General features: G+C 34.3%; 1 protein-coding gene across 2 annotated transcripts in view; it reads right to left on the bottom strand.

The window, feature by feature from the left end:
• The window catches only part of waw (Translation factor waclaw), a 554,624-nt gene that overhangs the window by 192,473 nt on the left and 335,005 nt on the right, over nucleotides 1-27,146 (bottom strand). The window lies entirely within an intron of this gene.

The raw sequence follows: 27,146 nt of genomic DNA, 5'->3' as shown, positions 1-27,146 counted from the left end.
ATTATTAAGTTGGAATGGAACTGCGGTGGAATTAGTCTTACTATTTGAAGTTTTAGAAATTTTGCATGGATGTGTTACCTGTGGATCATTCTGCCTGCTTACTCTTAAACCAGAGTTATACTGGGAGGGTAGCCAGGGGGGATAAAGTGCAAGGGAAGGGAGAAAGGTTTCCTGGTGATCTGGGAATAAGTCAAATTGGGAGTGATCTTTATATGGGGGTTGGGGGGGGGGCAAGATGATGCTGAGGGAGGGAAGTACGGTGGGGGGTGTCTGAGAGGCGAGGGGTTGGGTTTGTTTCGGCAAATAACGGGTGGAGTCCAGAACTGGTCGGTAACTTCTTGGACGCACGGAGAAGAAGGGAGTCGAAAGGAAGTGGATTTTTGGGAGGAAAATGAGTGAGGGGGGTTTGGGGATGGTCCGAATTGAGTAAAGTGATTGTGGGGGTTGGACTGACTGGGTAGGCGTAAGTACATGGGGCGGAGGATTGTTTCGAGGGATGGGTTCCTGAGGTATACTGCGCTGTATCGGGTATGCAGGGGGATACGCTTGAAAGTTGAATGGACCACGACCTCGGGGAGGGGGGGCCCGTGAATACTGTCGGCGTCGCCCTAAAAAACGTTGGTTTTGTGGCCCAGTTTTGTGGAACCTACTACGACTCTTAATGGGCAATTTGATATGATGTTTTGCACAGCCAAAGCATCTTCCACTTGAAAAGCGTTTGCAGATATCAACATGGGGGTCTTTGCAAAAATTATTCATACAACGGCTAAAAACATGAAGCTTACAAATGTGTAGATATTTACAATAACTAGACATACATCTACTGTTTAAAAAACTAAAGCACACTTTCAGTTGATTACACTTAAGATCACTGAACTCATTTTTTTTAATATATGATTGCATTGGGTGAGTTCAACATCATTGTCAATCTTTAAAGATGTGTCATTACCACTGGATTTCAAGAATAAATTATCTTCAGTTAAAACAAGGTCAGAAGGATTAGTTTGCGTAACCTTTTTAATCCCTTGAAAAAATTCTAGCGAAGGAAGTTCACTAGCACTTGCTTGATTACATATAGTGAAGTTTTCAGATTCAAAGGGTTTTACAGTTTTTACTCAACTTGAAGAATTTGGATAATGCATATTTGAATTAGAAGTATCAGCTAAAGGAGAAACACTGGGCGATTTTAATGCATGTATAGCATCAACAATTGCTAGCTGAAAACCAACTTTTAACATTTTGATCCCATTGTCCTTGAAAAGATCACTTTTCTGACGTTCATAAGGATCGGATAAACTATCATAAAGAAATTCAAGATTAGTAATCCGTTTCCTGAGATTGACGATTTCCGCGTCTTTTTTTAGGCAATCTTCACAGGTATGGGGCTCGAAGACACTAGCCGTTTCTGCAATGCTTGCCGATTCACCTTTACTGGAACCATAGATTTGGGGGGAAATTTGGGAATGGGCTGTGGTTATTTTTGTAGAATCAATCGATCCATCAGAACTATTGTTGACATTACTCGAAGCACGAGGTATAGTAGGGGAATTTGTAATACCACTTCGAACGATCACTTCAAGTTGATTTTCGTTGAAGATAGATGAATTTTCTTCATCCGAAATAACAGGGGATTTTACAGCGTCGATTGGTTGAACCACTTCTGGTTGAATATCGATGGTCTTAATCACGTCATTTTCAACCATCGACGCTCGGCATTGAACGCAAAATCAATCAGGGTTTTTAAGCCGATTACTTTTTGTTATGCCTGCACAAGCAGGGTGCAACCAAGCATTACACTTAGAGCAATGGAACGACCCAGTTCCATATTTTTTGTAGCATTCATTACAAGGATGGGACATTCTAGGCTAATGAATAAAAACAAGACAGACCTTGAATTGGAAGCTATATCTTCAACTAAAAACCTTGTCGCCTAAGCCAGGATTAGCACTGGTACTTGCTAAACAAAAGTTCACAAGGCTGATCTCGCGTCTTCACTTAAAAATCACAAGCGTCATTTATTTCAAAACAAGACGTCTTGACAGGTCAAGATCTAATGGAAGACAGGTCAAGTCTAACATTCTAACAACAAAAAGAAAGGGAACATTTTCGATTTCGAAACAATTTTAGAGGTGTCATTGATCCCCATTAGAATCAATAAGCCATGAAAATACAACAAAGTGAGAAAAATCCTGTTTTTTTCATTCTCAGTGACAAAAACCATAAAAACATGCATAAATTACATAGGCCCGGGAGATTATGTAATCAATTTCTCAGAAATTTAGTTCCCCTTCGATTACGCAATCAATTTCTCGGAAATTTAGTTCCCCTTCGATTACGCAATCATTTTCTCGGAAATTCACTTGTCCTAGTCGATTACGCAATAAAGTTCTCGGAAATTCTCTCCCCTAGATCAATACATTCCCCTAGTGATTATGTAAACCACCCCTCGTGCCATTACACTTGGCCAAACAACAACAACAAATCAATCAACCTTGACCCCATTAGACATTAATAAACCATGAAAATACATCAAAGTGAGAAAAATCCTGTTTTTTATTCTCAGTGACAAAAACCATAAAAAACATGCATAAATTATGTACTGTTCGTACTTGTCCCAGTCGAGTCCTGTATCAATACATTCCCCCTAGCGATTATGTAAATCACCCCCAGTGTCATTACACCTGGACGAACAAAAACAAATAAATCGACCATGAAAATACATGAAAGTGAGAAAAATCCTGTTTTTTCATTCTCAGTTACAAAAACCATAAAAACATGCATTTACACCTGGACGAACAAAAACAAAGAAATCGACCATGAAAATACATCAAAGTGATAAAAATCCTGTTTTTTCATTCTCAGTGACAAAAACCATAAAAACATGCATAAACTATGTACTGTCAGCGTTAGACTTAATTGTAGATGGCAGCACGGTGTTCGTACAGTATTCAATAAGTGGGTTCTACTAACATATTCGAAAGTTCTGGAAATTAGGTCTTTTAAAAAGAGACTCATTTTAAAAGAGGCTCATTTGATTGGAAATTCAAACTGCCCTGTTCAATAGTCGAAAGTGAGGAGAGAGTAATTAACCCCCATCTTACACCCTCCATTTCCCCAAACACACTCAATCAAAGTTTAGAGATAGCCATTTTGTTCAACGTAGTTGAGAGTTCTGCAAATTATGTATTTAAGGATGACAAACACCCCAGAGTCCCCAGGGCGAAGGTTGTAACTTATGCCCTGGGGGATATAAGGTTTTTAATGACAGAGTTGTCGTAAAAACTTCAAAAGGGGCTCATTCAATTGGAAATTTAAAGGACTAGTGCCCTTTTTAATAGTTGAAAGTGATTGGACGGTAGCTATCCCCTCTCTCACGCCCAACATTCCCCCAAACACATCCAATCCAAATTTTCAGAGAGCCATTTTGTCCAACGTAGCAGAAAGTTCTCGAAATTAGATCTGTGAGGATGACAATCCCCCCCCCAACCCTAAGGGCGAGGGTTGTAAGTTATACCCAGGGGGCATATGAGGTTTTTATTGAAAGCGTTATCGTAGAAACTTCAAAAGGACTCATTTGATTGGAAATTGAAAGGACTAATGCCTTTTTTAATAGTTGAAAGTGATTGGAGAAAGACTAACGCCCCTCTCAGGCCCACCATTTTCCCAGACACATCCAATCAAAATTTTGAGAAATCCATTTTGTTTAATGTAGTTGAAATTTCTGGAAATTAGGTCTTAGAGGATGACAACCACCCTCACAGCCATTAGGGTGCGAGTTGCAATTTATTCCCTGGGGGCATATAAGGTGTTTATAGGAAGTTTTGTAGTAGAAACTCAAAAAGGTCTCATTCGATTGGAAATCGAAAGGCTTAGTGCCATTTTTAATAGTCGAAAGTGATTGGAAGACTCAATATTTTTATAGTGAAGATCGATGTGGGTATAATCTATTATTTGTTTGTTGTTGCTGTTGTTTAGACCAGGGTACTTTGTATCAAAGGAGTTGTCGTAGGAACTTTGAAAAGAGCTCATTCGATTGGAAATAGAAAGGGGTGATGCCCTTTTTAATAGTCGAAAGTGATTGGTAGGAAAACTAATCCCCCTCCCATGCCCACCCTCCCATTTGACTTTATGGCTAAGAAACTAAATGTTGCCATGAGATTAAATCAAAATGTATGGTGTTAATGCTAATTCACAATAAGGCATCTCAGCAGTATCCCAGGAACGACTGAGGGTTTTATTTTCAAACTTTTGGGGATGCTTCTGCTCTCAAGAGTTAACAAAATTAAAATAGCGTAAGTGTATCCAAGCTACCAAAGAAGGTTAACAGATTTTTTGGCGAAAAGTATCAAGTTTTCCATTTCAGGTTAACTAGACGAGGTATGAAACTAAATTAAATACTTCTATTTGTGTCTAGATTTTTAAGAGGGTGTATGTTGTTCAAAATTGCTGAAGATTTTTCTCCAGCATACAAATAGCAGGTCAAACTATAAATCATAGTCAGCGCTTACGCTGCCTAAGAAAAGAACGATGTGGTTACAATGTGTTTTTTTTCTCCATACCCGGGCACTTCGTATCACAGGAGTTGTCGTACAAAGTTCGAAAAGGGCTCACTCGATTGCAAATTGGAGCGGCTAGCGCGCTTTCTAATAGTCGACAGTGATTGGAGGGCAACTAGCCCCCCCCCCCCCCTCCACGCCCATCATTCCCCCAAACACATCTAATCAAAATTTTGAGACAGCTATTTTGTTCAGCATAGTTGCTTGCTAGATAGAAAGTATGTTTTTGAGGAGGATACTCTACCACAGCCCTCAGGGTAAGGGTTTTAAATTCCCTGGGGACATATAAGGTTTTTATAGAATACGTCGTAGAAAATTCAGAAAAGGGCTCATTCGAATTGAATTCAAAGGGCTAGTGTCCTGTTAAATAGTCAAAAGTGATTAGTAATATTTTTTTTTGTTGTTGTCTAAACCAGAGAACTTCGTATCGAAGGAGTTGTCGGTGGAACTTCGAAAGGGGCTCATTCGATTGAAAATGAAAATGGCTTTTGCCTTTTTTAATAGTCGAAAGTGATTGAAGGGCAACTAATCTCCTTTCCACTCTCACCCTCCCATTTGCCCATTATATTTAAAAACTTAAAAACTAAAAAACTAATAAAGTTGCCTCAAGATTAAATCAAAATGCACTGTGATAATTCTAATTCCCAATAAGGCGTCTCAGCAGTTTCCCAAGAACGACTGAGGGCATAATGTTCAAACTTTCAAGGCTACTTCTGCTCTTAAAATTTAACCGAATCAAAATAGTGTAAGTGTATCAAAGCTATCAAAGAAAGTAAACATATTTTTTTGCGAATGGTATCAAGTTTTACATTTCAGGTCAACTAGAGGAGGTATGAAACTAAGTTAAACCGTACTATTTGTGTCCAAATTTTTAAAATGGTGGATGTTGTTAAAAATTGCTGAAAATTTTTCTCCCGCATACAAATAGCAGCCCAAACTATAAAGTCTTGTAAAACGTAAAGATTTAAAGTGTTATTTTCTTTTTCCCTGAAAAGACTATGTCAACATAAAACGACCAGAAATTAATTAAAAAAAACTTTTTCCACAAAATAAGTTATTCAAAGAAAAGTAAAGAACTCCATTAAACAAAAAATGAGCAAAAAATAAAATAATCTACCTGAAAAGACTAGGTCAACATAAAACGAACAGAAATTAATTAAAAAAAAAATTTTCCACAAAATAAGTTTTTCAAAGAAAAGTAAAGAACTCCATTAAACACAAAATGAACAAAAATAAAATAATCTACCAAGCTCAAAACTACCATAAATCAGCATCAATGAATGAATGAAACCCAAAACAAACAGAAATTAAAATAAATAACCGAGTCAAACTCAAAACGAGCAGAAATTAACATAAGTTGGGAGAAAAACCCCTATGCCTTCCCAAGGCCAGGACGAAATTTGCACTTTACTGAAAATAATATAAATGTTTTTACTTTTATAACTTTAAAAAATCAAATAATTTTAACATTTTGATTACTAAATATCAGTATATGGATATTAAACTGACAATGCACATTGGTTTGTATTGTGCAACGACTATAACGACTAACAACGACTTTTTGTTTAGACTAGGGCACTTCGTATCGAAAGAGTTGTCGTAGGAACTTCGAAAAGGGCTCAATCGATTGAAAATAGAAAGGATATATGGCCTTTTTTATAGTCGAAGGTAACAGAAGGGCAACTAGTACCCCTCCCATACCCACACTCCCATTTGCCCATGATGTTTAACAACTAAACGTTGCGTCAAGATTAAATCAAGATGCATTGTGTTAATGCTAATTCCCAATAAGCCATCTCAGCAGTATCCCAATTTTTTGGGTGACCTAAAAAGGGCACTAACACTTTTAATTTCCGTTCGAACGAGCCCTCTCACGATAGTCTAGGACTACTGGATCGATACGATCGATACCAGGATAACATTACTGGTCTCTAATGAATCAAATTTAGACGCATTAATGACTTTTTTCATTGCACTACACTTTTAGGGAACTCAGCACTGTTAAATTCAACCAAACGAAAATACGGTTTAAATTCCAGTTTTGTCTTACTTTTTATAACAAACAAATGGCCTCGCAAGGGCCGCCCAAACGCAATCCAGATGCGGAGCCAAAATTTAGCACAACTTTTGACGGCCTTAAGACCCGGGTCTTCTTTTCAAATTGGACTTCGAGTTTTGAGTTTAACCTGGACAAGAGGGACAGCCACATTTTCAGTTTGTTTCAAGCACTCAACTAATCGAAGGTAATAAACATTCAGTGGCACTCTGGATTGTGGTGAAAACACACTCATAAACAGTAGATTAAAAGGGATCTTAATGCAGGATAACAGAACTGTTAGGGTAGAAATTTATAAAGGCCAATTGGCTTTGATCCACTCTTGTTACAAACATCATTTTTTTTTTTTTTTTTAGTAGCACAAGGATAATTACATGGATCAGCGATTAATGTCACAGTAAGGGAAACAACAACGAAGCAGGGAACATCGGCGGAGCAGATACAATGATCAATATTGGTCAGAGTACCACTATTACGAATATAACTGTAATTAAGAGCTTTTGGTACTATGCAGCAATCAAGTGGCAACGAATCTAAAACTAAGTTGGTACGAGTAGAGGAGCTATAAACATCACAATTGAAGTCACCTATCATTAGCCAACGATACCCATGCTTTTCAATATTGCATAACAGAGTTTTAAGGGATGAGTAGGAATTAGAAAACTTAGTAAGTGAAGCTAGACGTTTCTGATCGCAGGGAAAATATACATTTAAAAATACAAGGTGACCAAGTCGTATTGCCATAATATCATCAGAGGAATGAAATAAGATAGGTGACAAAGGAGTCTCTAATCGTTTGATACCACAAGCAAGGACCCCAGAAGGTTGGTCTTTTGTTTTTCAGGCATTGGTGATAAAGACAATATGGTGGCTACTTCTTTGTAGAGAGTTAACGGAGATGGGAGGAAGTAAATGCTCCTGTAGCAACATGATGTCAAAATCGTTCATTTTCTGATTTATTGAATAATCTTCGTCTTTAGTGCCATTCTTGTTGAAAGAACACATAGAAACCATTACTGGTCCTGTCATTTCTTGTTCAAGGCACGCTTAGCTATGGCATTGCGGATTACGCAGGACTTTAGACTGAATACAACATGTCCTTCACCACATAGCAAATATAACTTATGGAGCACTGAATGTTTACGGGTCCATTGGCTCAAAGAGGTCATTAACTGACGTCATTCAAAGTCTTGAATTCCTTAACTTTACTTAAATTTATGTCGAATTCTTAATAGGGTTGGCATAATCTTAATCTTCTTCTAAATATAAACAAAATTTATAATTCTTTGTTAAGTTGGCACAGTCTTCTTTTTCTTCAAATAGAAATATTCAGAACTTTTGTATTTGTTTTTCACAGTCTAATAAATGACTTATCCCTCAGGAAACTAATGTTTGTTTCGTCAAAGAAAGGCAGTGGGATCTGCGACAAAAATGCAATTGATTTTCGTTACTGCAAGCCAAAGAAAACCAACTTGTTTCAATGCCAATGCTATTTATTGGGTGTCAGTGATGAAACTCCAATCAATTGGAAGAAGCTCGGGGTAAATCTGCTTCCGAATCACTATCACTTTCTTTACCAGGAAATAATGTTTCGTGTATACTTGACTACCATCTTCGGCAGCGATAGAAGGCTGCTCATTAAGTATTTCTTCAGAATGCAGGTCTAACTACTCGAAGATAGATCAGATATGTCTATTTGTGTCAACTATTCTAATTAACACCTCTGATATAAACATATCCCTTATCCACATGGGCGCCCATAAGGGAGGGGGAGGCCAGGGGGCATTTGCCCCCTGGCTGAATGATGATGCCTTATTTTTATATTTTTGTTCTGAGATTTCTATTAAATAGCATTAAAAGTGCCTATTAGACGAGGTTTGCCCCCCCCCCTGGAATTCAGCTTATGGGTGCCCATGCTTTTCCAGTAAGTGCCAGAAGCCAACGAACGAGAAATGACATATTTCTAGGGAAGAACCCACACCTTCAAGCAGGAGCGTATCTAATGAGAGAGGATGGAAAAGGACTTAACCTCTTCTACTACATATCTCAGATATGTCTATAAATTAAATATGTCTATCTGTGTCAACTGTTCTGATTAACACCTCTGATTTGAATTACGGATGAAAAGTAGTAGTCATTGTGATGGTGTTGTGATTCTCTCTAAAGCAGTTTTGGCCCAATTTGGGCAATTTTGGGCAATGCCCCACCTAGACATTCTAAAATCCCGATGACCTCATCTTGATATTTAAATTTTTTATTCAAAGTTTTACTTGCATTCACATGAAGGAAGCTAAAAAATACATTAACTAAGTCTAAGTACAGGTCAGGGCGTGATGGTTTTGTGGTTTCCTCTAAAGCAGTTTTGGGACAATTTGGGTAATTTTGGGCAATGCCCCACCTAGACACTACAAAATCCTGTTGACCTCTTCATTATGTTTAAATTTGCTGATTCAAAATTTTACTTCCATTCACATGAAGAAAGCTTAAAAATACATTAACTAGGTGTAAGTACAGTTCAAGGCAGGGGCCCAAACACTTGGTATCTTTTCGGGTCGTTTTATTATGCATACTTTATACTAATTAAAATAATTTGTCTGAATAGAACCCCTTTTTAACGATTTATGTCGTTACAATATCTTTTTTGCTCTTTAAATGAAAAAATGCTTTTATTTCCAAAATTAAGGCTCTAAAGTATAGTCAGCCGAAGGATGCACGTCCTGCCTATGACTCACCAAATTATTGCCACGCCCCATTAGTGAGGCGTACGCCTAACGTTGGAAATCACGGCTCTAAACTGTTGGAACGTCAAATTTCTGACACTATATTTTTCCCACTATCCATTGTTGCAATTCCAACAGAACATTAAAGTTTGCTGTTTAATGGCTTTTCACGAATTCGGGAATGGTTATTTTACTTTATTTCAACGGCGTCACATACAATACAAAAATGTTAGGATAATTTACCCAGCTACATTTACTTGCTGGTGACACGGACTCTATACAAAATAGATATAAAAAAGAACAGTTTTTTTTTATCTGAAAGTAAGGAGAAACATTAAAATGTAAAACGAACAGAAATCATTCAGTATATGGAAGGGCCTGTTCCCTGCTCAACGCCCCACTCTTCACGCTAAAGTTTGACTTTTTCTCAGAACTCTGCTTTAAAAAAACAATAAAAAACTTTAAGGTAAAGAGCGGGTGCTGAGCAGGGAACAGCCCCTTTCATGTACGGAATAATTTCTGTTCGTTTTAAGTTTTATTGTGGCTCCTTACTCTCATTTAAAAAATTTCTTTGTTTTTTTATTTAATTTCTTACAGTTTTTGAATTAATGCAAGTTTTAAATTTGGCTCACAGTACATGAAAAACTAAAACAGAATTTGCATATTAATTTTACTTTTTTAACTAATAATAACCTTAGAATAACCCAAGTTTGATTTTTGTTCCAGTGGTTTAGGAATGGCTCCTGAATCACAAAGGCTTTTTAATTAGAATAATAACCTCTTTTAAAAGTTAAAAAAAAGAAACTATAGCGTAAGAGCGAGCAATTGAGGAGAGGCAACCCATCTCATATACGTAATATTTTCTGTTCCTGTTAAGTTTAATGTTGCGTCTCACTTTCAGTTGAAAATACTTGTTTTTATTTAATTAATGATCGTTTTTTAAGTAATGTACGAAAATCCAGATTCTCTCCATGGAAAATTCCCTTCCTCCACGAGGAATTTCTCCATGGAAAGATTGTCCCGCGTAACTTAAATTAGCGATATTTGCGGAACTAATTTAGTAAAGCATAGTAACAAAACGGCCAAAAAGGTCAAAACTATTTTTATGCAATTGAAAGTCACAAGTTGAGCAATTCTCAAATCACTGAAATGAATGAAAGAAAAAATCTTTAAAAGATAACCGTAACAATTTATGTCCGTTTTAAGTTTTAATGTTAGTCCTTACTTTCAGTTGGAAACAACTTGTCTTTTTTATTTAATAACAACCACCAGCCGAAGACACACAATATCTTTTGTTTATTATCACATAAAAATCATAGTTATGAAGCTTCTTAAGGTAAAATTAAATGGCCGGAAAATAACACAAAGAAATATCGGCCATTATTTCACAGAAATTGAACTTTAGCGTAAAGAGCGAGGTATTTATGAGAGACGAAATTACTAATATAGATAATATGCAGGGATCGCCCCCGCGTCAATGCCTCGCTCTTTACGCTAAATTTCAAATTTTGTTCCAATTCTTTAAGAATGACCTCTGATTCACAAAAGCCGTTTAATTAGAATAAATAGCTCATTTGAAATTATTGAAAATACTTTAGCGTAAGGAGCGAGGTATTTAGGAGGGGACAAAGCCCCTCATATACTAAATAATTTCTGTTCGTTTTAAGTTTTAATATTACCCCTTACTTTCAGTTGAAAAAACTGGTTGTTCATTTAATTTCTGATTGTTGTTTAAATAATGCTAGGAAACCCAGCATCCCCTTAATTGAAATTCTACTTCCCCTTGAAAAATTCTTCCATGGAAAGATCCTCCCCTGAAACCCAATCCCTCCAATCCCTCCCCTCAGGAAAAAATCATCCCCCTGAAAACGTCTGTTTACTTACCAATAACCAATCCGGGTTGCAGCGGTAGCTAGCAACCTAGTAAGAGACGATCACGTCCAATGTTAAGAAATATAAAAACCCATAACTCCTAAAAAAAGAGTCAGATCAAAACAAAAATTACACCATTAGTATCGCCTTGTCCAAAATTCCTATAAGGGAAACTTACCGCCCTTTGGCTTGAATAACAAAGAATATATATTGGCTTGAAAATCAAGAAAATTGACTTTTACCACGTTATTTTCCACAAAGGGGATATTTTTTTCTTTCTTCTTCTTTTCCACAGATAGCTTGGCACTGGAACATCGTAGAGATTTGTTCAATGGCTCATTTTAAAGGAAATTAATTGGGTTAAAAACCTTTTGTGCTTAAAACAATGTATTTTTAAAATAGAATCAGTTTTTTACGAAAAATCGCATATTTCATATTAAAGATTGATCAATGACGTCATAATCGGATACCAGTGGTAGGATTTGAACCCACATTTCCGAAGAGACTAGTGACTAACACCAGCGCCTTGGACCACTCGGCCAAGAAAAATACCCCACAAACGGGATATTTTTTCTTTCTTTCTTCTTCTTCTTCTTTTCCACAGATAGCTTGGCACTAGGACATTGTAGAGAGTTGTTCAATAGCTCATTTTAAAGGAAATCTCTAGATCTAGTGCCATTTTTACTTAATTTTCTTTTAAATTAATTATTTTTTACAGAAAACTTAATTTTTTATTATAATAAAGAACGAACTCTATTATTATAATAAAGAACGAATATTTTACCGATTATCTACTAATAACCGTATATGACGTAATAAGTGAAATGATGTAATATCTAAAACCTATTTTTTACTAATAACCATATATGACTTAATGAGTGACGTGACGTAAAAATTGAAAAAAATAATTTTTTTTTTATTTTCGTTTTTAGTTCAGAATCGCTAAAGTTATAAACTGCAAAAATATTTATGGTGTCTGAACAATAGTTTTAATATTTTAATTTAGACTAGAAAAATACCTAAAAATTTAAAATTTAGTTTAATTTTTTGTTAGGTTCTTGATACTTGATACGTGACATGAACATTTAACTAACGGTTACATAATGGTTTCAATCAAGCAAGCTACACGCAAGTTAAAAAAACAGTACTACCAAAAAAACAGAAATAACATCTTGAAAAGAGAAAAGCAAAGGTATTCAACCGACCAGGCGTACCGAGATGCGAAAATTGATAGTGACAAACAGCATTATTATAATGATGAAGTTTATAGACAATTGAGAAACAATTGTCAAGCCAAACAATTGAGAAAGCCAAACAAAAGAGCAAGGAACTGTATGATAACGATATAGATTACCGAAACAAACATAAGAAAAAAGTTGCTACCAGAATAATGGGTAGATACTGGGGTGACAAAAGCTATAATGAAAAAATTAAATTCTCTGCGAGGTTGTACCGTAGAACACATAAGGACAAAGGGAAAAATTACATTCAGAAATACAAGAAGATGGCAAAAATGCAGGCTGATCTTCGTAAATTGAGAAACATTTTACGCATGTTTTACCAGGATCACGAAAAGTATTCAAAATTATTACATTAAAAGACGATCCCTGAAATAACAAACCATTCCATACATTGGACTTAGTTAGCTACTTGATTGTTTGAGTTTCGTCTCTTACTATTTAAAAGAAGAAAAAGCCGTAGGCTTTTTCCTGTTTGTATTTATAGTTAAAAAACGAATTATAATAAAGAACGACATCTTGCCTATACTAAATTTTATACGCCACCTAATTATAGTATAGGTTAGTAATTCAACAGATAGCATGGCACTGGAACATTGTAGAGAGTTGTTCAATGGCTCATTTTAAAGGAAATTAATGGGGTTAAATCCGGGTTGCAGCGGTAGCTAGCAACCTAGTTATAATAAAGAACGACCTCTTGCCTATACTAAATTTTATACGCCACTTAATTATAGTATAGGTTAGTAATTCAACAGATAGCATGGCACTGGAACATCGTGGAGAGTTGTTCAATGGCTCATTTTAAAGGAAATTAATTGGGTTAAATACTATCAGAGGCAACGCTATAGCGTTGCCTATAGTAAAGGTCATACGGCTCCAATGTTTTATTATTTATTATCTATTTATTTACCTTTTTTCCCTAGGGGCAATTCATATGGAAAGGGTGGTCGTAGAAAACTTCAAAGGGGGCTCATTTTGGATATCGAGAGTTCCAGGGCCCTGTTTAAGGGTAAAAAATGATTGGAACGCAACTAAAACCCCTTCGATGCCCACCATTTCCACAAACAAATCCAATCAAAATTCTGAGATAACCATTTTGTTTTACGTAGGTGATTTCCAGATAGAAATTATTTTTTCGAGGAGGGCACTCCCGAAACAGCCCGCAAGGCAAGGGTTGTAAGTTATGCCCTGGGGACATATAAGCTTTTTTAATAGGAAGCTTTGTCGTAGAAACTTCAAAAAGGACTCATTCGATTGGAAATTCAAAGGGCTAGTACCCTTTTTAATAGTCGAAAGTGTCTGGAGGGCAACTAACCCCCCTCTCACGTTCACCTTTTCCCAAAACGAATCCCATGAAAATTTTGAGATAGCCGATTTTGTTTGACATAGTTGAAAATTCTGGAAATTAAGTCTTTGAGCATGACATTCCCCCCCCCCCCCCGAGCCCTCACGGCAAAAGTTGTAAGTTATGCCCTGGGGGCATATAAGCTTTTTATAGAAAGCGTTGTCGTAGAAACTTCAAAAGGGTTCATTCGATTGGAAATTGGAAGGGCTTGTGTCGGTTTTAATTGCCAAAAGTGATTGGAAGGCGACAAACACCCCTTCCACGCCCACAATTTCCCCAAACACATCCAATCGAAATTTTGAGATAGCCATTTTCTTCTACGTAGTTGACTTCCAAACAGAAATTATGTTTTTGAAGAGGACACTCCCCCCACAGCCCTCAGGGCACGAGTTGTAAGTGTGGAGGGCAACTATCCCCACTTTCACACTCAACTTTTCCCCAAAAACATCCAATCAAAATTTTGATATAGCCATTTTCTTCAACGTAGTTGAAAATTCGGGAAATTCGGTCTTTGAGAATGACAACCCCCTACCCCCAACAGCCCTCAGGGAGGGTTGTAAGTTATGTCCTGGGGACATATAAGATTTACAGAAAATGCTGTCGTAGAAACTTCAAAAAGGGCTCGTTCGATTGGAAATTTAGATGGCCAGTGCCCTTTTTAATAGTCGAAAGTGATTGGAAGTCAAGTAACAGCCCTTAAACGCCCAACATTTCCCCAAATGCATCCAATCAAAATTTTTAGATAGTCATTTTGGTCAACGTGGTTGAAAGTTCTGGAAATTATATCTTTGAGCAGGACACCCCCCCCCCCCCACAGTCTTCAGGGCAAGGTTTACAAGTTATGCCCTGGGGGCATATATGGTTTTTATGGAAGGAAGTCTCGTATAAACTTCTAAGAGGGCTCATTTCCTTGGAAATTGAAAGTTCTAGATCACTTTTTAAGCGCAAAAAGACATCGGAGGGCAACCAGCCCCTAAATGCCTTTTTTCCCCAACTGCATCCGACAAAAAATGTAAGATAGCTATTTTATTAAATAGTTCAAAGATAATATAACAAAAACTCCGTTGTCGAAAAACACCCAGGGTCCGGGGGGCAGGTGTTGTAAGTTATGCCCTGGGGACATATATGGTTCTTATGGAAGGGATGCTCATATAAACTTCAAAGAGGGCTCATTTGAGGAAATTAAAAGTTCTAGTTCATTTTTAAGAGTAAATAGATATTATAGGGCACCTAGCCTCCCCCCTTTCTTCCATACCCTTCTTTCCTCAAACACATCCGATAAGAATTTGGAGATAGCCATTTTTTTAAATAGTTCAAAGACCATATAAAGAAAACTTCAGGACAGACACAGCTCCCTAAGGCCCGAGGGCAGGCATTGTAAGTTATGCCCTAGGGGAACAAATGGTTGTTATGGAAGGGATGCTCGTATAAACTTCAGAGAGGGCTCATTTGATTGGAAATTGTAAGATCTAGGTCAGTTTTGGAAATTCAAAAGTGATTGGAGGGCAAATAGCCCCCTCCACGCTTTCTTTTTCATAACCCATCTGATGAAAATTTGAGATAGATATTTTTTTCAAAATAGTTGAAAGGTCGGATATAAAAAAAAAACTCCGGTGTCAATACAACCCCCTCAGGGCCCGGAGAAAGGCGTTATAAGTTATGCCTTAAAGCGTGCATGGCTCTTATGAATGGGATGCTCGTATAAACTTCATAGAGGGCTAATTTATTTGAAATTGAAAGTTCTAGTTCACTTTTTAAGATCCAAAAGATTTAAAGGCGACTAGCCCCCCCCCCCCTACGCCAAAATATTGAGAGAGTCAGAATTTTGAACATAGTTCAAGAATTAGATAACAAAAATTCCAGTGTCAACAAAACCCCCCAGGGCCCGGGGGGGGGGGGGGGGGGGGTAGGCATTATAAGTATTGTCCTGGGGACGTATATGGTTCTTATGATAGAGATGCTAGCATAAACTTCAGAGAGGGTTCATTTGATTGGAAATTGAAAGTTCTATTTCAATTTTTATGAGTTAAAAGATATCCGAAGGCAAATAGCCCCCCCCAAACACTCTTTTTTCCCAAACCCATCCGATTCAAATTTTGAGATAGTCATTTTTTTAAAATAGCTCAAAGGTCAGATATAAGAAAACTCAGGTATCGAAACAACCTCCCAGGGCCAGGGGGGTAGGTATTGTAAGCTACGCCCAGGAGTCAAATATGGTCCTTATGAAAGGCGTACTCGTATATACTTCGGAGAAGGCTCATTTGAATGGAAATTTAAAATTCTTGTTCATTTTCTCAGCGTAAAAAAGGATCGGAGGGCAACTAACCCTCCCAGTCTCCATGCCTTTGGGTTTATCGGATAGATAAACCCATATGATAAAAATTTGAGATGACTATTTTGTTAAAAATACTTCAAAGATCAGATATTAAAACTCCAGGGTCGACATAACCCTCCAGGGCTCAGGGACAGGCGTTGTAAGTTATACTCTGGGGGTATATAAGGTTCTTATAGAAGAGATGATAGTATAAACTTCAGAGAGGGCTCATTTAGTTGAAAATAGAACATTCTAGTTCACTTTTAAAGAGTCTAAACAGACCAAAGAGCAGTTCCCCCCCCCCACGCCATTTTTTGATTTTGAAAAAAAGTTTGATTTTGAAATAAGGAATTTTTAAAAACATTTTGCAATAAAAAGCGTACAAAAATTAATTAAAAAAAACTTTCTGAAAAATAAATTTTTCAAAGAAAAGTAAAGCATTTTTAATTTAAGCTCAGCAGATACAAACACCTGTTAAAATTCAAACTTAAAACTATCAGAAATTACTATTAAAGAATTAATGAAACCCAGAATGGACAGAAATCAAATAAACAATCATAGCAAAAAACATACAACAAGTAATAATATAAATGAATAAATAGATGTTAAAGGGAGTAATGCTTAGATTGAATATGTGTCAAGGAATGCGCCAATGACGCAGTAGGTTTTAGATTTTTACAGTGAGAGAAGGAGGCGATATCCAAACTCTTGTTTGCAGTGATTCTCGTTCGTTTAGCTTGATTTGCATATTCAATTTAAGTTTCACTCGTAGTAAGATTTATTTATTCATTTACATTAATATTTATTGTATTTTTGTTTGAATTGATTGTATGTTTAATTTCTGTTCGTTTTAAGTTTCATCTATACTTCAATAGCAAAATATTTTTTTTCGTTTTAAGCTTGATTTTTATTTTAAACCTAAACATTACTTGCTTTAAGATTTATTTATTAATTTATATTATTACTTGTTGCATGTTTTTACTATGATTGTTTATTTAATTTCTGTTCGATTTGGGTTTCATTTATTGTTTAATAGTGGTTTCTGGTCGTTTTGAGTTGGATTTTTAACAGGTATTTGTATCTGCTGAGCTAAAGTTTAAAATGGCCTTTACTTTTCTTTGAAAAACGTATATTTGTAAAAGTTGTTTTTAATTAATATATAAACAATGGGAAAAGTTCATAACTTGCAGCCTTTCCCCTGGGGACTGTGGGCGATTAAGTCGTATCCAAAGACATAGTTATTGATGTTTCAAAGTTCTTATCTGGTGACTTTGGGAAAAAAATGAGCGTGGGAGAGGGCCTAGATGCCATCCAATTTTATCCGTCACGCATAAAGGGCACTAAAACTTTTAATTTCCGTTTGAATGAATCCTCTCAAAAAATTATAGGTCCACTGGGTCGGTACGATGATCCCTTAAAAAAAACAAAAAAACACTCATTCGTGATCCTTCTTCTGGGCAAAAAATTCAAAATTCCACATTTGTGCAGATATAAGCTTGAAACCTCTATAGAAGGAGTCTCTGATAGTAGTATGTATATAACGATTACAACAAGACAGGTACCCATATAGCTATAACGATAGAGAGCGGACAGTCCCACCATATATTTATAATGATAAGTAGCGGACAGTGCTCCCGCCAATACAAGCAGACAGTGTAATGACCGGAATTCAACCACCGTGAAAATTCGTGTTGATCTGTGTTCAAAGTGCGTGATGATTCCTTTGTTTGAAATTGTGAAATTCTTTTTGTAATTTAATTTGTTAGGCGTGGTTGACTTATGTTTAACCTTGAACTAATTTACATAAATTAATTTATTATTAATTAATTTACATAATTACATTAATTTACATAATTACATTAATTTACATAATTACATTAATTAATTTTTTTTAATAGTTTTTTTTTATTGATGTCATTTTATTGTACTCTAATGATGATATTTTTCTTTTCCAATGATACGATTTTTTACATTCTAAGAATCTTCCCATAGATTTATATGAAATTTGTGTTTGATGTAGGAGTGGAACGTGAGACCTGTAATTTCCTATGGTAAATGAACTAAACGTTAATCGACTGAATGAGCAAGTCTTTGAACATATTATAATTTTAGAAATACATACAATGAATTGTTTCTGGGACATTGCCCAACTGTTGTTAAGCCTCACAATACCGTAACAGGTTCATTCCATTGAACTGGAACAAGTTCAAGCACATTCGATTTATCAATTGGATTTTTGATAGGTGTTAAAAGTAACTTTGTTTCGGGGCATTTTTATGGAATCATCGTGAGAATATGCATACCACGATGATTTGAGATGCTTACTAGACACACAATGTCTTATGATACTTGGGCCCCAAGTCCCACCCCTATCCCTCAACCCTATCCCTCCACCATCCCTCCAACCCCTATCCCTCCACCCTCCCTCCAACCGCCCCCCCCCCCCAACATTTTTTTTTATTTTTCTTTATTTTTCAAAGTTCATTTTGGATTTTTACATTCTCTTGATTTTTCAAAGTTCATTTTGAATTTCTTTCATTGAAATGCAAGAGTTTGAATATTTAAGAAGTGTTCTGTAGCGGTTCACCTTGTCACATTTACATTCTCCTTATTTTTCGAAGTTCATTTTGAATTTATTTCGTGAATTACAAGAGTTGGAATATTTCAGTAGTGTTTTATCGTGGTTTAACATGTCACAGTTACATTCTATTGATTATTATTTCAGTAGTGTTTTGTCATGGTTTACCTTGTCACAGTTAAATTCTCTTAATTTTTCAAAGTTCATTTTGAATTTCTTTCGTTGAAATGCAAGAGTTGGAATATTTCAGTAGTGTTTTGTTATGCTTTACCTTGTCACAGTTACATTCTTTTGATTTTTCAAAGTTCATTTTGAATTTCTGTCGTGAAATACAAGAGTTGGAATATTTCAGTAGTGTTTAATCGTGGTTTACCTTGTCCCAGTTACATTCTATTGATTTTTTAAAGTTCATTTTGGATTTCTTTCCTTGAAAATGCAAGAGTTGGAATATTTCAGTAGTGTTTTGTAGTGGTTTACCATGTTACAGTTACATTATCGTGATTTTTCAAAGTTCAGTTTTGGATTTCTTTCCTTGAAAATGCAAAAGTTGGAATATTTCAGTAGTGTTTTGTAGTGGTTTACCTTGTCAAAGTTAAATTATGATGATTTTTTAAAGTTCATTGTGAATTTCTTTCATTGAAATGAAAGAGTTGGAATATTTCAGTATTGTTTTGTGATGGTTTACCTTTTCTCGGTTGCATTCTCCTTATTTTTCAAAGTTCATTTTGAATATATTTAGTGAATTTCTAGAGTTGGAATACTTCAGAGTTGTTCTGTAATGGTTTAAAATTTCACAGTTACATTCTCTTAATTTTTCAAAGTTCATTTTGAATTTCTTTCGTTTCAGTAATGTTTTGTCGTGGTTCACCTTGTCACAGTTAAATTCTTTTGGTTTTTCAAAATTCGTTGTGGATTTATTTCATTAAAATAGAAGAGATGGAATATTTCAGTAATGTCTTGTTGTGGTTTACCTTTTCACAGTTACATTCTCTTGATTTTTCAAAGTTCATTTTGGATTTCTTTCGTTGACATGCAAGACTTGGAATATTTCAGTAGTGTTTCGTTGTGCTTTACATTGTCGCAGTTACATTCTTTTTATTTTTCAAAGTTCATTTTGAATTTCTTTCGTCAAATGCAAGATTTTGAATATTTCAGTAGTGCTTTATCGTGTTTTACCTTGTCCCAGTTACATTCTGTTGGTTTTTCAAAGTTTATTTCGGTTTTCCTTCGTTGAAATGCAAGAGTTGGAATATTTCAGTAGTGTTATGTCATGGTTTACTTTGTCACAGTTACATTCTCTTTATTTTTAAATGTTCATTTTGAATTTCTTTCGTGAAATGCAAGAGTTGGAATATTTCAGTAGTGTTTCGTCGTGGTTTACCATGTCACAGATACATTCTCTTAGTTTTTCAAAGTTCATTTTGAATTTCTTTCGTTGAAATGCAAGAGTTGGATTATTTCAGTTGTGTTTTGTTTGTGCTTTACCTTGTCACAGTTACATTCTCTTGATTTTTCAAAGTTCATTTTGGATTTCTTTCGTTGAAATGCAAGAGTTGAAATATTTCAGTAGTGTTTTGTTTTGGTTTAACTTCTCTCAATTACAATCTCATAATTTTTCAAAGTTAATTTAGGATTTCTTTCCTTGAAATGCAAGTATTGGAATATTAAATTAAGGCTTTGTAATGGTATGCCCTGTCACAGTAACATTCTCTTGATTTTTCAAAGCTCATTTTGGATTTTTAAATTCTCATGACTTTTCGAACTTCATTTTGAATTTTTTTAAAGTAATGAAAGAATTGAAATATTTCAGTAGTGGCTTGTTGAGCTTTACCTTGTCACTGTTACATTCTCTTGATTTTTCAAAGTTCATTTTGGATTTCTTTCGTTCAAATGCAAGAGTTGGAATATTTCAGTAGTGTTTTGTTGCGCTTTACCTTGTCAGAGTTACATTTTCTTGATTTTTCAAATTTGATTTTGAATTTCTTTCCTTGAAATGCAAGAGTTGGAATATTTCAGTAGTGTTATGGCATGGTTTACCATATCGCAGGTAAATGCTCTTGATTTTTCAACGTTCATTTTTAATTTATTTCGTGAAATGCAAGAGTTGGAGTATTCCAGTAGTGTTTGGTCATGGGTTACCTTGTAACAGTTATAGACTCTAATTATATAGAAGTTGATTTTGGATTTCTTTCATTTTAATGCAAGAGTTGGAATATATCAGCAGTGTTTTGTAGTGGTTTACCTTGTCACAGTTACATTATTATGATTTTTCAAACATCACTTTTGGATTTCTATCGTTGAAATGCAAGAGTTGGAATATTTTAGTAGTGTTTTGTTATGGTTTACCTTGCCACAGTTACATTCTCTGGATTTTTCAAAGTTCAGTTTTTAATTTCTTTCGTTGAAATGCAAAAGTTGGAATATTTCAGTAGTGTTTTGTCATGGTTTACCTTGCCACAGTTACATTCTCTTGATTTTTCAAAGTTCATTTTGAATTTCTTTCATTGAAATGCAAGAGTTGGAATATTTCAGTAGTGTTTTGTCGTGGTTTACCATATCTAAGTTACATTCTCTTGATTTTTCAAAGTTCATTTTGGATTTCTTTAGTTGAAATGCAAGAGTTGGAATATTTCAGTAGTGTTTAGTCATGGTTTAGCATGTCACAGTTACATTTATTTGATTTTTCAAAGTTCATTTTGAATTTCTTTCATTGAAATGCAAGAGTTGGATTATTTCAGTAGTGTTTTGTCGTGGTTTACCTTGTCACAGTTACATTCTCTTAATTTTTCAAAGTTCATTTTGAATTTCTTTCGTTTCAGTAGTGTTTCGTCGTGGTTTACCATGTCACAGTTACATTCTCTTAATTTTTCAAAGTTCATTTTGAATTTCTTTCGTTGAAATGCAAGAGTTGGAATATTTCAGTAATGTCTTGTTTTGCTTTAACTTGTCACATTTACATTCACTTGATTTTTCAAAGTTCATTTTGGATTTCTTTCGTTGAAATGCAAGAGTTGGAACATTTCAGTAGTATTTCGTTGTGCTTTACCTTGTCACAGTTACATTCTCTTGATTTTTCAAAGTTCATTTTGAATTTCTTTCGTCAAATGCAAGAGTTGGAATATTTCAGTAGTGTTTTATCGTGGTTTACCTTGTCACAGTTACATTCTCTTTATTATTCAAAGTTCATTTTAAATTTCTTTCGTTTCAGTAGTGTTTTGTCGTGGTTTACCATGTCACAGTTACATTCTCTTAATTTTTAAAGTTCATTTTGTATTTCTTTCGTTGAAATGCAAGAGTTGGAATATTTCAGTAGTGTTTCGTTGTGATTTACCTTGTCACAGTTACATTCTCTTGATTTTTCAAAGTTCATTTTGAATTTCGTTCTTGAAATGCAAGAGTTGGAATATTTCAGTAGTGTTTTGTTATGGTTTACCTTGTCACAGTTACATTCTCTTGATTTTTTAAAGTTCATTTTTAAATTTCTTTCGTTGAAATGTAAGGGTTGGAATATCTCAGTAGTGTTTTGTCGTGGTTTACCATGTCACAGATACATTCTCTTGAATTTTCAAAGTTCATTTTGAATTTATTTAATTGAAATGCAAGAATTGGAATACTTAAGAAGTGTTTGATCGTGGTTTACCTTATCTAAGTTACATTCTCTTGATTTTTCAAAGTTCATTTTGGATTTCTTTAGTTGAAATGCAAGAGTTGGAATATTTCAGTAGTGTTTAGTCATGGTTTAGCATGTCACAGTTACATTTATTTGATTTTTCAAAGTTCATTTTTAGATTTCTTTCATTGAAATGCAAGAGTTGGAATATTTCAGTAGTGTTTTGTCGTGGTTTACCATGTCACAGTTACATTATATTAATTATTAAAAGTTCATTTTAAATTTCTTTTGTTTCAGTAGTGTATCGTTGTGGTTTACCTTGTAAAAGTTACATTCTCTTATTTTTTCCAATTTCAGTTTGGATTTATTTAGATTAAATTCAAGAGTTGTAATATTTCAGTAGTGTTTTGTTGTGCTTTACCTTGTCACAGTTACATTCTATTAATTTTTCAAAGTTCAGTTTGGATTTCATTCGTCGAAATGCAAGAGTTGGAACATTTCAGTAGTATTTCGTTGTGCTTTACATTGTCACAGTTACGTTCTCTTGATTTTTCAAAGTTCATTTTGAATTTCTTTCGTCAAATGCAAGAGTTGGAATATTTCAGTAGTGTTTTGTCGTGGTTTACCTTGTCACAGTTACATTCTCTTTATTTTTCAAAGTTCATTTTAAATTTCTTTCGTTTCAGTAGTGTTTTGTTGTGGTTTACCTTATCACAGTTACATTCTCTCATTTTTTCAAAGTTCCTTTTGAATTTCTTACGATGAAATGCAAGAGTTGGTATATTTAAGTAGTGTCTCGTTGTGCTTTACCTTGTCACAGTTACATTCTCTTGATTTTTCAAAGTTCGTTTTGGATTTATTTCTTCAAATGCAAGAGTTCGCATATTTCAGTAGTGTTTAATCTTGGTTTACCATGTCAAAGTTAAATTCTCATGATTTTTCAAAGTTCATTTTGAATTTCTTTCATTGAAATGCAAAAGTTGGATTATTTCAGTAGTGTTTTGTCGTGGTTTACCTTGTCACAGTTAGATTCTCTTAATTTTTTTAAGTTCATTTTGAATTTCTTTCGTTGAAATGCAAGAGTTGGAATATTTTTGTAGTGTTTTTTTGTGCATTACCTTGTCCCAGTTACATTCTCTTGATTTTTCAAAGTTCATTTTGAATTTCTTTCATTGAAATACAAGAGATGGAATATTTCATTAGTGTTTTTGTCATGGTTTACCTTGTCACAGTTATATTCTCTTGATTTTTCAAAGTTCATTTTGAATTTCTTTCGTGAAAGGAACGAGTTGGAATATTTTAGTAGTGTTTTGTCATGGTTTACCTTGTCACAGTTACATTCTCTTGATTTTTCAAAGTTCATTTTGGATTTCTTTCATTGAAATGCATGAATTGGAATATTTCAGTAGTGTTTTGTCATGGTTTACCTTGCCACAGTTACATTCTCTTGATTTTTCAAAGTTCATTTTGAATATCTTTCATTGAAATGCATGAGTTCGAATATTTCACTAGTGTTTTCTCGTGGTTAACCTTCTCACAGTTACATTCTATTGATTTTTCAAAGTTCATTTTGTATTTCTTTCGTTGAAATGCCATAGTTGGAATATTTAAGTAGTGTTTTGTCTTGGTTTAACATGTCACAGTTACATTATCATTATTTTTAAAATTTCATTTTGTATTTCTTTCATTGAAATGCAAGAGTTGGATTATTTCAGTAGTGTTTTGTCGTGGTTTACCTTGTCACAGTTAAATTCTCTTTATTTTTCAAAGTTTATTTTGAATTTCTTTCGTTGAAATGCAAGAGTTGGAATATTTCAGTAGTGTTTTGTCGTGATTAACCTTTTCACAGTTACATTCTCATGATTTTTCAAATTTCATTTTGAATTTCTTTCATTGAAAAGCAAGAATTGGAATATTTCAGAAGTGTTTTGTTGTGGTTTACCTTGTCACAGTTACATCCTCTTGATTTTTCAAAGTTCATTTTGGCTTTCTTTCGTTGAAATGCAAGAGTTGGAATATTTCAATAGTGTTTTGTCATGGTTTACCTTGTCACAGTTACATTTTCTTGATTTTTCAAAGTTCATTTTGAATTTCTTTCGTTGAAATGCAAGAATTGGAATATTTCAATAGTGTTTTGTCATGGTTTACCTTGTCACAGTTACATTTTCTTAATTTTTCAAAGTTCATTTGAACTTCTTTCGTTGAAATACAAGAGTTGGAATATTTAAGTAGTGTTTTGTTGTTCTTTAACTAGTCACAGTTACATTATATTGATTTTTTCGATATTAAATTTGGATTTCATTCCTTGAAATGCAATATTTGGAATATTTCAGTATTGTTTTTTATTGGTTTACCTTGTCATAATTACATCCTCTTTATTTTTCAAAGTTAATTTTGAATTTCTTTCCTTGAAATGCAAGAATTGGAATATTTCAGTAGTGTTTTCTTATGGCTTACCTTGTCACAGTTACATCCTCTTGATATTTCAAAGTTTATTTTTGGATTTCTATCGTTGAAATACAAGAGTTGGACTATTTCAGTAGTGTTTTGTTTTGGTTTACCTTGTCACAGTTACATTCTCTTGATTTTTCGAAGTTCATTTTGAATTTCTTTCATTGAAATGCAAGAGTTGGAATATTTCAGTAGTGTTTTGTCATGGTTAACCATCTCAAAATTACATTCTCTTGATTTTTCCAAGTTCATTTTGGATTTCTTTAGGTAAAATTCAAGAGCTTAAATATTTCAGTAGTGTTTTATCGTGGTTTACTCTATCACAGTTACATTCTATTGATTTTTCAAAGTTCAATTTGAATTTTTTTCTATGAAATACAAGAGTTGGTATATTTCTGTAGTGTTTTGTACTTGTTCACATTGTAATACTTACAGTCTCTTGACGTTTAAAAATTCATTTTGTATTTCTTTCCTTGAAAAGCAAGAGTTGGAATTTTTCAGTAGTGTTTTGTCGTGGTTTACCTTGTCAGAGTTACATTCTCATGATTTTTCACAGTTCAATTTCCACATTATTGCACAGAAATATAAAAACCATAGGTTAGGTTAGGCTAGCCTACGTACTCGCGCGTACGTAGGCTAGCCTAACCTAACCTAACCTTGGATTATTTCAGTAGTGTTTTGTCGTGGTTTACCTTATCACAGTTAAATTCTCTTAATTTTTCAAAGTTCATTTTGAATTTCTTTCGTTGAAATGCAAGAGTTGGAATATTTCAGTAGTGTTTTGTCGTGGTTAACCTTTTCACAGTTACATTCTCATGATTTTTCAAAGTTCATTTTGAATTTCTTTCACTGAAGTGCAAGAGATGGATTATTCATCATTATTCATCATATCATGATTTTTCAAAGTTCAATTTGAATTTCTTTCATTGAAATGCAAGAGTTGGAATATTTCAGTAGTGTTTTGTCGTGGTTTACCTTGTCATAATTACATTCTCTTGATTTTTCAAAATTCATTTTAGATTTCTTTCCTTGAAATGCAAGAATTGGAATATTTCAGTAGTGTTTTGTCATGGTTCACCTTGTCACAGTTACATTCTCATGATTTTTCAATGTTCAAATTCCACATTAGTGCACAGAAATATCCAAACCATAGGCTAGGTTAGAGTACGTACGTGCGCTTACGTAGGCTAGACTAAACTAACCTAAGGTTGTGATATTTCTGTGATATAATGTGGAATTTGAACTTTGAAAAATCATGAGAATGTAACTGTGACAAGGTAAACCACGACAAAACACTACTGAAATATTCCAACTCTTGCATTTCAAGGAAAGAGATCCGAAATGAATTTTGAAAAATCAAGAGAATGTAATTATGACAAGGTAAACCACGACAAAACACTACTAAAATATTCCAACTCTTGCATTTCAATGAAAGAAATTCAAAATGAACTTTGAAAAATCATGAGAATGTAACTGTGACATGGTAAACCAGGACAAAACACTACTGAAATATTCCAACTCTTGCATTTCAACGAAAGAAATCCAAAATGAACTTTGAAAAATCAAGAGAATGTAACTGTGAGATGGTGAACCACGACAAAACACTACTGAAATATTCCAACTCTTGCATTTCAATGAAAGAAATCCCAAATGAACTTTGAAAAATCATGAGAATGTAACTGTGACATGGTAAACCTTGGCAAAACACAACTGAAATATTCCAACTCTTGCATTTCAACGAAAGAAATTCAAAATGAACTTTGAAAAATTAAGAGAATGTAACTGTGACAAGGTAAACCACGACAAAACACTACTGAAATAATCCAAATCTTGCATTTCAATGAAAGAAATTCAAAATTAACTTTGAAAAATCATGAGAATGTAACTGTGACATGGTAAACCATGACAAAACACTACTGAAATATTCCAACTCTTGCATTTCAACGAAAGAAAAACGAAATTAACTTTGAAAAATCAACAGAATGTAACTGTGATATGTTGAACCAAGACAAAACAATACTGAAATATTACAACTCATGCATTTCAAAGAAAGAAATTCAAAATGAACTTTGAAAAATGAAGAGACTGTAACTGTGGCAAGGTAAACCTGACAAAACACTACTGAAATATTCCAAATCTTGCATTTCAACGAAAGAAATTAAAAATTAACCTTGAAAAAATCAAGAGAATGTAACTGTGACAAGATAAACCATAAAAAAACACTTCTGAAATATTCCAAGTCTTGTATATCAAGAAATAAACTAAAACTCAAATTTGAAAAAATTTGAAAAAATAAACAGAATGTAACTGTGACAAGGAAAACCATAACAAAACACTACTGAAAATATTCCAACTTTTGCATTTCACGAAAGAAATTTAAAATGAACTTTGAAAAACTTTGAAAAA

Source organism: Artemia sp. Qi Xiang Cuo, chromosome 5, assembly GCF_049724085.1.
Source record: "Artemia sp. Qi Xiang Cuo chromosome 5, ASM4972408v1, whole genome shotgun sequence".
Taxonomy (NCBI): Eukaryota; Metazoa; Arthropoda; class Branchiopoda; order Anostraca; family Artemiidae; genus Artemia; species Artemia sp. Qi Xiang Cuo.
Note: the sequence above shows the minus strand (reverse complement) of the source record. Positions and strands in the feature narration are given on the sequence as shown.